General features: G+C 43.1%; 2 long non-coding RNA genes across 2 annotated transcripts in view; one reads left to right on the forward strand and one right to left on the reverse strand.

Annotated features, from left to right (window-relative positions):
- Nucleotides 1–805, reverse strand: part of LOC125620476 — a 9,556-nt gene extending 8,751 nt beyond the window's left edge. Inside the window, exon 1 of the long non-coding RNA XR_007352174.1 lies at nucleotides 359–805. This is a non-coding gene — a long non-coding RNA (uncharacterized LOC125620476). The remainder of the gene's footprint in view (nucleotides 1–358) is intronic.
- The window catches only part of LOC125620477, a 52,530-nt gene extending 44,283 nt beyond the window's left edge, over nucleotides 1–8,247 (forward strand). Inside the window, exon 3 of the long non-coding RNA XR_007352177.1 lies at nucleotides 7,003–8,247. This is a non-coding gene — a long non-coding RNA (uncharacterized LOC125620477). The remainder of the gene's footprint in view (nucleotides 1–7,002) is intronic.
- The last annotated feature ends 4,981 nt before the right edge of the window (nucleotides 8,248–13,228 follow it).

Consider the following 13,228-nt stretch of genomic DNA (forward strand, 5'->3'; position numbering starts at 1 on the left):
GGGGCTGGGGGTGTGGCTCAGTGGTAGAGCAGTTGTCTAGCATGCATGAGGCTCTAGGTTCCATCCCCAGCACCCCAAAATTGACTTGAAACAAAAAATATTATTGATGAAGAAAAGTTTATATAGATACATAAAAAGATATTCAATCTCAGCAGCAGTCAAGGAAGGGCACATTAAAACCACAGTGAGGGGCTGGGGCTGGGGCTGGCTCAGTGGTAGAACCCTCACCTGGCACGTGTGAGGCACTGGGTTCGATCCTCAGCACCACATAAATACAAAATAAAGGTATGATGTCCACCTACAACTAAAACACAACAAAACAAAACAAACCACCACAATGAAACACTGTTTTACTCACCAGATTGATTGACCGACTGACAGGAGCACTATGCCAGCAGACCTGAGGTTGCAGAACAAGAAGCATGGTCAGGTGCTGGAGGAGTGACAGGTACAGTAGGATCTTGGTAAATATTTTGCTAAATCAAGTGCAGAACGGGTGTAGAACAGGGAGCAATCCCACAGCCTGGGTTGAATGTGGTCTGCTGGCATATTTTATTTGCTTTCACAGCGTTCACCAAATGAACTGATTGCTAAGAGTGTTAAATCAGGAGATTGATTTCACAACTTCTCTTGAAAAATAGTCATTTCTGGCAGCTCTTGGCCCAGTCTACAATGGCCAACCCTTGGCTGGAGCTGGGCAGCAACTGTGGCCACACCCCCATGGCTCCCCTGCCTCCCACACTGGGGCTGGCTCAACTAGAGGCACAAAGCGTGTCCCTCCAGGACTGGGGATTTAATGGGATCTACATTCCTGGGAATAAAATCCAGAGACTGGAATGACCAGCTTTGTCTTAGGACCTGGGACAATTTCTTCAGGGAGATACTGACATCCTATAATCCCATGTCCTTAAAACCATATAGGGCTTGGGCTGGGGATATAGTTTGGTTGGTAGAGTGTTTGCCTTTCATGCACAAGGCCCTGGGTTCAATCCCCAGCATCACAAAAAAACAAACAAAAAACCCCCCTATAGGGTTGATGCTATAATTGACCTCCCCCTGCCCTGCCCCAGTACTGAGGATGGAACTCAGGGGCACTCTACCACTGAGCTACATGCCAAGCCCTTTCTTCTTTGAGTCAGGGTCTCGCTGAGTTGCTGAGGCTGCCCTCAAACTTTCAATCCTCCTACCTCAGGCTCAGTAGCTAAGATCATAGGCCTGCGCCCCTGTGTCTTTCTATAAATCAACATTTTTCACAGAAAAACCGAGGCTCAAAGAAGTTAAGAAATTTGCTCAATTGGTGGCTCAGCTGAAATGTGAGCTCAGGAATCTCTGGGTTAGCTAATATTGATTAACTACATTCATATGCTAAGCACTTATTGAGTGAGATACTTGGCTCCCACTGCAGGCAGCCCTGGGAGACAGAAGCAACTGCCATTCATTCCCATCTTCCTTGTGAGAAAGCTGGGGTTCAGAAGCTGCTGAGTGTAAAGGTCAGCGGTAGTTCTGGGTTTGGAACCCAGTGATCTCACTACACTGGCTGAATCTCAGACACTGTCCAATCTGCCCCTGGTGATTCTGCAGTGTCCCCACCTAACCAACTCACCAGTTCCCTCTTCACGCTCACCACTGCTAACACTTCAGTGCCTTTCTTTCAACGCAGAAACATTTTCTGTGTTTGCTTTTAATACCCAAATGGGATTCCACGTGCTCTGCAATGTGCTGTGCCCTCTCTTAACAATGTGCTGTGGTGCATTTCCCATATCATCTAGGGACAGACTGGAATTTATTTTACTTATAGCAATAAGTATGTGGGTTTCCCCAGGTTTTCCTTATTTAAAGAGAACTAATGCATTGCCAAGGACATTGACATTGTAATCCCAGAAACTCAACTCAGGAGGCTGAGGTAGGGGGACTGCAAGTTCAAGGCCTACCTCTGTAACTTAGTGAGATTGTCTCAAAATTTAAAATAATAATAATAATAATGTAAAGGACTAGGGATATAACTCAGTGGTAGTGTCCCTGGGTTCAATCTCTATTACTGGGGAAAAATGCATCAAACATCCTCATCTACCTAAATTTGTGCACTTGAACATTTATTTCTGCAGGACAATTCCAAGGAGAATCCTGGGGTAAAGGTCATGCATATGTATGACTCTGATACTGTCAAACTGCCTCCAGAAAGACTCTACCAATGCATAGTTCCACCAACACTGTGTGAAAGTGTTTTCCACACCCTTGCCTGCACTGGGCATATTTTCCCTTTGCTTTCTCAAGCTGCTTTGTTATTGTTATAATCAGTTCAGTATCACCAGTTGATTACAACTATAAAAGGAACAAAACAAAATAATCTATGTCTAGGAAACACACCAAGATGATTGATGGCAATGATTCAATTTATGTGGGCAATGATACAATTGGTTACACTTTTTTTCAATTTTTCCCATTTTTTCCCCCTAGTGCTGAGAATTGAACCCAGGGCCTCAACTCTTGCTAGGCAAGTGCTCTACCATTGACCTATACCCCCAGCCCTCCTCATGTTCTTAAATGAATGTTGCTTTCATAACAGTTGGGAAAATAACCTCCCTGCCTCCTTCCCTATTTTTTTTTAAGAGAGAGAGAGAAATAATTTTTTTAATATTTATTTTTTAGTTTTCGGCGGACACAACATCTTTGTTTGTATGTGGTGCTGAGGATCGAACCCGGGCCCCACGCATGCCAGGCGAGCGCACTACTGCTTGAGCCACATCCCCAGCCCTCCCTATTTATTTTAAAAACAGGTCTAGGGGTCTGGGAATATAGCTCAGTTGGTAGAGTGCTTGCTTTGTATGCACAAGGCCCTGGGTTTGATCCCCAACACCACCAAAAAATAAAAGCAAAAAAACAGGTCTAGAGTGTCAGTCTTTGGGGCAGCATGGAGGCGGGGGCTAAGGAGACTGTTCCCTTGGCCACAGGCCCCGCCCACACAGTGGTAAAGAAATGAAAGTAACTGGGATTACTAAGGGCCTGAGGCAAGGAGGGGACTGGGGGAACCCTGGGCCGGAACAGTCAGCAGCCAACAAAGATCAGACATTTTGAGAACCATTAGAGGAACCCTCCCTAAAGCACTCTCCCTGTTCCAGGAGAGGGCACTCACATGGATAGTCAGGTGACCAGACCTGAATTGCCACCTCCGGTCTCAAGATCCCATTGACTTGTACCTTTCTAAACTCCCTCAGAATCCTTTTGACTTTCCCTTAGTTGGGACTCACTCTTGGCTGGACTGCTACAACCACCTGTCATCAGCTGCCACCTCAGCCCCTGCCATACTTATCTCCCACAAAGCTGTCAATTCAGAATGATTCTAACATGCAAATCTGAATAAACCCCTTTAATGGTCCCCTGGGACCTTTAGCCCTGGCTCTCAGCCTAGGCTGGGAATCACCTGGAGAGCTTTTAACCCTCTCTGAACACCAGGTCCCACACTCTGAGATTCAGACTAAAGATGTTTTTAGTTTTTAAAGCTCCCCAGATGATTCTAATGTGCAGCCAGGGTTGGAAACTGCTGGCCTCTCAGAGTGCAATTTCTCCAGCAGGGTGTCCAGAGACCCTATGTCATTCTTTCAGCAAATAATGACTAAGCCCCTGCTCCATGCTGGACTTCTCCCAGGCGCTGAGGTTATAATGAATCCTATTTAGGCTCCTTATGAAGTTGTGGTCCATCAGGATCAATCGAGCCCTTCGTGTTTTAAGACTACTTCTGCCTCCTTCCACCTCCTCCTCTGTTCTAGTTACCATGACAGATTTGGGATTCCCCAAACTTGCCCTGCTCTGACCTCAAGATCTATCTCTTCACCCAAAATTCCAGCCCTCAGCTTCCTGGCCTAGCTAAGACAACTTGAGAACCACTTCCTCTGAAAAGCCCCTACCTAAACTCACCACCCTCCATCTGCCCATGTGACCTCTGCAGCCATCCCTGGTACCTAGTCCCTACTGCCCCTGTCATGGCACCTTTCGTTTTTTTGGTGCGCTCACCAGCTCACAGGCAGACTATGACTAAGCCATCTCTGAAGCTCCAGTGGAGGTGCTGAACAACTCTTGGGTGAATCCATAATGAACAAATCTAAACAGCCCTGAGGAGGGTGTGGATGTGAGGCAACTGCACAGGGCAGATGTGGAATGAGAGGAGACTCGGTTTCAGAAGGTGGAGGCGGCCAGCTTCTCAGGAGGTTCAGAAGAGGTAGTCCTGTAACACCCATCAAAGCTGCGTGAGTGGTGGCAGCCTACTGCCTAGTTCCCCTGTGGGGTGAAAATAACGGGATCTTGAACACTCACTTGCATACGGCTTTGCAGGGTGGATGTCAAGAATGTAGATGGAGGCCTACATACTATGTATCTGAAAACCTCAGAGTTACAAAATAAGCCAACAACTGTTGAATATGGTTTGTTTTCTATTCTATCCTATCCTCTTCTTTACCTTGATAAACATACCTTCCTAATGGCCTGGAAGCTAATTGGAATTCTCAGAGTTCTTGGGAATGTGGTGGCACAAGAACTAGACCCCGGCCCTTAGACTTCTCTTTCTACTGATAGTAAGCAGAACAAGGCCCTTCCAGTGTCCATACCCTAATCCTGAGAACCTATGAATATATTTGTTGAGAGCCACAGCCAAGTCGGAATGGCCGCTGGCATTTTGCCAGAAGGAATGGTTGCGAGGTGACCCATTAAGATGATGGTAATTAAGTTAAGCTGTGTATAATTGCTGTGAATGGATGATGCTGGATTGAAACAGGCTGTGTATTAAGTTGTAGATAGACCCCTGCTGTCCGGCAATAGGGCGGCTCCTGCTGCCTCAGGCGCCCACTACTTTTGAGTTCTCCAAGAGTTCCCAGTTGAGTTCCGGTTGAGCTCTCGGGGATTCCTGGAGAGTTCGAGTTGGTTGGTGAAGTTCCGGTGGAGGGAGTTCCGTTTGGTGTGTGGTGTTCCTGGGAATTTGGGCAATAAAGGAGTTCCTGTTTGAACCTACAAGTGCCTCATGGCGGCTCCATTATTTTGTGCCCAGCCAGACTGCGGCATATATTATCTTAATATGACAAGGGAGATTAAAATTCCTAGTCATCTAACCCACAAAACAGGGAGATTATCCTGGATTATCAAATGGGCTCAATGTAATCACAAAGATCTAAAAGTGAAAAGAGGGAACAGGGGTCAGCCAGGAGAATGCCAATCAATACTTTTGATTATAGCCCACTGAGACCCATTTTTTTTTTTTATTGGTACCGGGGGATTCAACTCAGGGGTACTCAACCACTGAGCCACACCCCCAGCCCTATTCTGTAGTTTTTACTGAGTTGCTTAGCACCTCACAGTTGCTGAGGCTGGCTTTGAACTCACAGTTCTCCTGTCTCAGTCTCCCAAACTGCTGGGATTACAGGCGTTTGCCACCACACTGAGCCACTGAGATCTATTTGGATTTTTTCTTTAATTAGGTATTAAATCCAGGGGTGCTTTACCGCTGAGCTACATTCCCACACCTTTTTAATTTTTATTTTGAGATAAGGTCTCACTAAAAGTTACCTAAGCCAGCCTCAAACTTTCAATCCTCCTGCCTCAGGCTCCTAAATCCCTGGAATTACAGATGTGTGCCACCACACCCAGATCTATTTTAGACTTCTGATCTCTAAAATGAGATAATAACTTTGTGGTAACTCTTACACAGCAGCAATAGGAAACTAGTACACTACCCTCCCTAGTCCCCTGCAGCCTGTAAGTGCAAAGTCACACTCTCATTAAAGTCTGCCCCTTGGCCACTTCTTGGACCTAGGGGCACACACACCAGTGTTCTTGAGAGAAGGGACCTGGGAAGCAGCTCTGGAAATGAGCAGAGAATTCTGGGATTTTGGCATTTGCAGCCTGGTCTACCAGAGGTGTGGGCTTGGGGCTAGCCCCATTCCTAGACCACATAGCTCCTTACCTGCTCACTTGGGTCAAATGGCTTCATCTCCCTGAGCCTCAGCTGTAAAATCAACCATTAGGTTATTTTTGAGCACCTTGCTTATGCCAAATGTTATGCTTAGTGACAGAGATTTGAAAATGCTAGTCCTTGTCCGCAAGGGATTCAGCTCCTTATAATTCTGACCTCACAGGCCTTCTACCCAAGAAGAGAATGGCAGGAAAAGCAGCTAGCACACGGTATGCCCACAATAAATTTTAAATTCTTTCCATTTCTACTTAATTTCAAGTAGGTAAATGGACTGTCAAGTTACAAAAATCCCAGGGCAGGGTGTGAATCTATAATGCTTACCTAGCACGTACAAGGCCCTGAAATAAAATAAATAAAAATCCCTTGCTCAAACTCTTTAGTGGATTCCATTTGCTCCTGGGAGGACACTATGGCCCTTTGGCAAGTCTTTGCCTTGCTGTGTTCCTCCAGTCTGCAATGTTCTGTCCTTCACCCATACCCACCCCTTTCACTAAGCCTTCCCTTTCAGGGCTTGGTTGAAATGACATTCTCTGAAAGAAGAACTCCTTCTCAGTTTCAGAACCTCAGTAACCAGAACTGGTTTACCTGTTATCCTCTCTCCCAACACTAGGTAGGGTTCTCTGTAGCACTTACCACAAAGGTTATTATATGGCTATTTGCATTACCTATTTTTGGTAAAACATAAAATAAATTTATTTTAACAATTTAAATTTTTCATATTGTTTAAAAGACTCCCAGCTAGATGTGGTGGTGTAAGCCTGTAATCCCAGCAGCTCAGGAGGCTTAGGCAGGAGGACTGGTTGTTCAAAGCCAGCCTCAGCAACTCAGCAAGAACCTAAGCAATTCAGCAAGACCTTGTCTTTAAATAAAATACAAAAAAAAAAAGGCTAGGGATGTGGCTCAGCGGTTAAGCACCCCTGTTTTCAATTCCTGGTACCAAAAAAAAAAAAAAAAAGAAAGAAAGAAAGAAAAAGCTCCAAATATATTACATTTTTATATTGTGGCAAAGTGTACATAAAATTTACCATTTTCATCATTTGCAGGTGTGCAGTTCCATGGCATGGAGCACACTCACACTGCTGTGCCTCTCACCACCCTTTCTCCAAACTGTACCATCCCAGGATCCAACTCTGCACCGCTCCACAGAAACTCCCTAACTGCTTCCTCACAGGATGCCTGGCAACAGGGGTTCTACTTCCTGTCTCTGTGACTTACTGTAGGTACTTCATACAACTGGAACCATCTAGCATTTGGCCTGCTGTGACTGGCTTATTTCACTTAGTTTAATGTCTTCAAGGTTCATCCATGAGGTAGCACATACCAGGGTTTCATTCCTTTTAAAAACTGAGTAATATTTCACTGTATGTATATAGCAAATTTTGTTTATCTATTCATCTTTCAATGAACATCGAGTTTTTCCTACATTTGGCTATTATGAATAATGCTTCTATGAACATTGGGGTACAAGTGCCTGTTCTTAAATACCTTGGTATATACACCCAGCAGTAGAAGCAATTGTGGGCAAATGGTAATGCTGTTATGCTTACTATGGATTACTTTACATCCACTCTTCAGTGTTATGTTGACATGCTTCCTCCTGTAGCACCCAGAGGTAGGAACTCAGTCTTACTGCTGGGCCCAGCACAGGCCTGGTGCTTTGATTAACGTTTGGGAAGGGATGGATGAATGGTAAATTTAGCTGAAGCAGATATAAAGAGAAGACAAGTGACAGGGTTCCTGATGGTAATTTTCACTCCCAGAGGTCCCAAATAGACTGCCCACAGAGTTGTCTGGTTTTCCTCAGTTTTTGTTTTTGTTTGTTGTTGTTTTGTAGTACTGGGAATTGAACCCAGGGGTGCTCTGCCAGTGAGCTACATCGCAGCCCTTTTGGGAACAGGGTCTCATTAAACTACAGAAGCTAGCCTCGATCTTGAGATTCTCCAGCCTCAGCCTCCCAAGTAGCTGGGAGTACAGGTGGTGTTGTTTTTTAAATTTTCTAACTTTCTTGCCTGGGGCTCACCCTTCCTACAGCCTCACACCAGAGCCATTAGGTTAGAGCCCAAGTATCTATGCTTCAAGTTTCCTCTTCAGGCAACAGAAAACTTTTAGTCAGAAGGAACAGTGTTAGAATTCAAGCTCCATCACTTCTTGGTGATGACCCTAAGTCTCTTTCCTCATGTGTAAAATGGGAATATTGTATAATGCATACATCAACTATAAAGATTAACCCAAATATATGAAGGGTCCAGAACAAAGGAGATCTGTCAATAAATGTTAGTTCTTTCTTATCTCCTCCTCTGAGCTTTCTCTGTGGCCCCCAAGTCCCTGTGAGCTCAGCTGGTAGGCAAGACAATCTGACCACCATGAGAGCAATTTCTAAAACAGACCAGGAGTGGGAGGTAGTTCAGTGGTAGATCACTTGCCTAGCACCAGTCAGACCGTGGGTTTGATCCCTAGCACAAAAATGAATAAAACAAAGATTAAAGGAACATGTTCTAGAGCTCAGGAATTCACCACACATAATTCTCTCCACAGATGCTTAGTTCACAATTAGGGCTGTGAGACTTTTTACTATATCCCAGATCAACATTAGCCACATTGACAATCTCTGACCACATCTACAAGGATAACAGGAACAACTCACAAGCACAGTGTTAGAGCATGCACAGAAGTTTCACGCACAGTAGCCCCCCCTTGTCTGTGGAGTGTATGTTCTAAGACTTCTTGCCTGAAACTGAGGTGAGTATTGAACCCTATAAATACTTTGTTTTTCCTACACATACATATCTATGATAAAGTTTAATTAATAGATTAGGCATAGTAAGAGATTAACAATAATAAAATAGAATAAACAATGTACTGTAATAAAAGTTTTGTCAATGTGGTCTTGATCTCAAAATATCTCATTATACTGTACTTACCCTTCTTCCTATAATGATGTGAAATGATACAAAGCCTACATGGTGACTTGGTATGGGAGTAGGGTATAATATGTGCACTATGGAGACTTGGGTTCAAATTCCAACCGTCATTCATATGTGCTGATTTAAGGTAAGATGAAGTGAGACTCAGGTTATCTGTTTCAAAAAGAGTTATTTAAAGCGTGTGATTTTTAGACACTGTCCTTTAGAGTATGATATTTTATCTTCTTTGAGAGAAAGGAAAAACTGAATAAAGAGGCTAAAAGGTCAGCATTAGATTCTAGTCAAAGTAAACTGGGATGACCAGCGGCATCAACATTTGGGAACTTGTTTGAAATGCAAATTCTCCTCCAACTTTAGATCCACTGAATTAGAAGTCCTGGGAGGCCCAAGAATCTATTTTAATAAGCTCTCTAGGAGATAAACCTGCTAAAGTTTGAAAAGCACTTTGCTACTGACAATGTACAAACTGATTCATTCTGTACCCTAGTAACTGCCAAGGTTTTTTTTTTTTTAATCTTTATTTTGTTTATTAATTTTTATGTGGTGCTGAGGATTAAACCCAGTGGCTCACATGTGCGAGGCAAGCTCTCTACCGCTGAGCCACAGCCCAGCCCCCTGCCAAGTTTTTACCTATTTTCCCTAGTTACTTAATTGCTTATGTGACACCTCCATTTAGATGACTAACAGGTAGCTGGGGATATAGCTCAGTGATAGAACATTTGCCTAGCATGCATGAATCCAAGGGTTTGATTCCTAGTACTACAAATAAAGCAAAAGTTAAAGATGATTAAAAGGCATCTCAAATGCAATAGAAAAGGACTGGGAATGTGGCTCAGTGATTAAGTGCCCCTGGATTCAATCCCTGGTACCAAAAAATTAAAGAAATAAACAGTGGCTGGGCATGGTGGCATACAGTGATTAAGTATGTCCAAAAACTCTTATTTGGGGCGTGAGGTACTGAGGATTAAATGCAGGGGTACTTTACCCCTGAGCTACTTGCCCAGCCCTTTCAATTTTTTAAAACAGAATCTTCCTATGTTGCCCAAGCTGGCCACAAATTTGCAATCCTCCTGCATCAGCCTCCCAAGTGACTGCTGTTATTTATAGTTTTTGGTACCTGGGATTGAATTTAGAGGCACTTAACCACTGAGCCATACCCCAGTCCTTTTTTTTAAATTTAAGACAGGGTTTCACTAAGTTGCTTAGGGGCTGTTTAAGTTGCTGAGGAGAGCTCAAACTTGAGAGTCTCCTGCCTCAGCCTTCTGAATCCTTGGGATTACAGGTGTGTGCCACCACGCCCAGCCACTGTTTATTTCTTTAATTTTTTGGTACCAAGGATTGAACCCAGGGGCACTTAAATCACTGAGCCACATTCCCAATCCTTTTCTATGCTTTAGAGACAGGGTCTTTTGCTAAGTGTCTCAGGACTTCACTAAACTGCTAAGGGTGGCTTTGAATTTGCAAACCTCTTGCTTAGGCCTCCCAAACTGTCGGGATTACAGGCTCCAGCCACCACACCCAGCTCACCACTGATAATCTTGATTGCTTGGTTAAGGTGATGTTTCCGGAGTGTTTGTAGGTCTTCTCAAGTAGAAAGAGATAGAAAATATATGCTTTTTTACTAACTCATGAACACACACAATTCTCTGTACTGAGTTCCAAAAATACCTCCAATCCAACTCCACTGGGTTCATTCATTTCCCATTTACATACTTGTAGTTCTTTCTTTCACTTATTTTCCAACAGGGAGAAACCTGGTTCTCATTATGTACAATATATTTACTTATTGTTCAAACCTAGAAAAGAGACTTCTGCTTTCTCCTCCCGCTCCCCACTATGTAGAATGTTTGTGTAGAGTTCTTTTTTTCTTTAGCCTTCTAGTATCTAATCAAACACACTATTTTCTAAAGTTCCTAAGATCAGATTCTTTGTTCTACCTCAGTAAAGTAGCAACATCATAAGCCCCTTGACACTGATGCACTAGGGGGGCCACATCACCTCTGTGGGATTCTGCTCTAGAACACACAACCTCAATATAACCATGAGAAAACAACAGGCAAATCCAAACTGAGAGATTCTAAAATTAACTGATTAGGCAGGGTCATGGCTAACACTTATAATCTCAGTGACTACAGAGCCTGAGGCATGAGGATTCCAAGTCCAAGACCACCTTCAGCAACTTAGTGAGACCCTGTCTCAAAATAAATAAATAAATAAAAAGGACTGAGGATGTAGCTCAGTGGTAAAGCACCCCTGGGTTCAATCTACTAAGTACTTTTCAAAAGTGTCAATGTCATGAAAAACAAAACTGAAGAATGCCCACAGGTTGGATGAGATTAAGGAGAAATAAGGAAATGCAATGTGGGATCTGGGTTGGATCCTGGAACATAAAATGAACACCAAGAGAAAAACTGCTTAAGTCAAATAAAACCCATGATACTGAACCAATTTTTTTTTTTTAAGAGAGAGAGAGAGAATTTTTTAATATTTATTTTTTTAGTTTTCGGTGGACACAACATCTTTATTTTACTTTTATGTGGTGCTGAGGATAGAACCCAGCGCCCCGTGCATGCCAGGCGAGCGCACTACCACTACTGCTTGAGTCACATCCCCAGCCCAATACTTAACCAATTTAAACTTTGTATTTTGATTACTACACTATGGTTACATGAGATCGTAACATTAGGGGAAAGGGGGTGACACAGGAGCTTTCTATAATTTTTTCCATTGGAAATTCTACTGAGATAATTATAGATTTGCAAGAAAAGTAAGAAAGCCCTTGTACACTTTGCAGTTTCCCCTAATGGTAACATTCATCCTTTGTCCAACACCATCCAAGCTATACAAAATTACAGAATAAGGGGCTGGGTTGTAGCTCAGCAGTAGAGCAGTTGCCTAGCACATGCAAGGCCCTGGGTTCGATCCTCAGCACCACATGAAAATAAAGGTTTTCTGTCCAACTACAACTAAAAAATAAATATTAAAATAATATTACTACCAGGACACCGAACAAGGATGCAACCTACCCATCTTCCCTGTTTTACTTGCACTTGTTTATGTGTATGATTTCTATTTTTTATAATTCTTCTGTAAGTCTAAAATTATTTCAAAAGATAAAGAAGAAAGGGTTGGGGGAGACAGAACTCCTGAAATGCCACAGTAGGAAAGCAGCACCATCAGATTCTCAGTTCCTTCTCAAAGCCCCCCCAGTGCCTTCTTGGAACCTAACCAAGGTCTGTCCTGCACCTCTCCTGCCTCTTTTCTTTCCATTCTCTCACTTCCTTGCTTGATCCAGCCCTGGGGCCTCCCTGCTATTTCTCAAATTAAGGTATTTTCTCCAAGTTCTTTCTCAAATTAAGGTCTTTTCAGGTTCTCTGTCTAGCCCGCCTCCCCCACTTCCTGCAGGTCTGCTCAAATGAGATCTCTCCAAAGGTATCCCCAAACCACCCTTATTAACACCCTTCATACCAGTTAATCAGGGCTTGATATGGTGTTTTTGTTTACTAACGCAAGTTCCATGAGAGTAAGTATTCTTAGAGCATAAATAGTATTTGAAATACAACAGCTGTTGATAAATCGATGGATAGAAGGCTGTTTAAAAATTGTGTATAGGGGGCTGGGGATGTGGCTCAGGCGGTAGCGCGCTCGCCTGGCATGAGTGCGGCCTGGGTTCGATCCTCAGCACCACATACAACAAAGATGTTGTGTCCGCCTAAAACTAAAAAATAAATATTAAAATTCTCTCTCTCTCTCTCACAAAAAAAAAAAAAAAAATTGTGTATAGGGAGCTGAGGTTGTGGCTCAGTGGTAGAGTGCTTGCCTTGCACATGTGAGGCACTGGGTTTGATCCTCAGCACCCCTGGGTTCAATTACCAGCACCACATAAAATAAATAAATAAGTAAAACAAAGGTACTGTGTCCATGTTCAATTAAAAAAAAAAATTAAGTTGCGTATATGGGGCTGGGGTTGTGGCTCAGTGGTAGAGTGTTCACCTAGCATGTGCGAGACCCTGGATTCGATCCACAACACCACATATAAATAAATAAAATAAAGGTATTGTGTCCAACTACAACTAAAAAATAAATATTAAAAAAAAAACTGTGCATATTTTACAGTCAATGATTGTTATGGACCTACTAAAATAGCTCCTCTTATCTGTGGTTTGTTACCTAAGATCAACCACAATCCAAGAATATTAAATGGAAAATTGCAGAAATAAAAAATTCATAAGTTCTGAGTAGCATGATTAAATCTCTACCATCCCATCTGGGGTGTGACTCATTCTTTGTCCAACACCATCCAAGCTGTATCCACCTGTTAACCATTTAGTAGCCACGTTGGTAT

The sequence above is a fragment of the Marmota marmota genome, unplaced genomic scaffold (assembly GCF_001458135.2).
Source record: "Marmota marmota marmota unplaced genomic scaffold, marMar, whole genome shotgun sequence".
NCBI classification, from domain to species: Eukaryota; Metazoa; Chordata; class Mammalia; order Rodentia; family Sciuridae; genus Marmota; species Marmota marmota.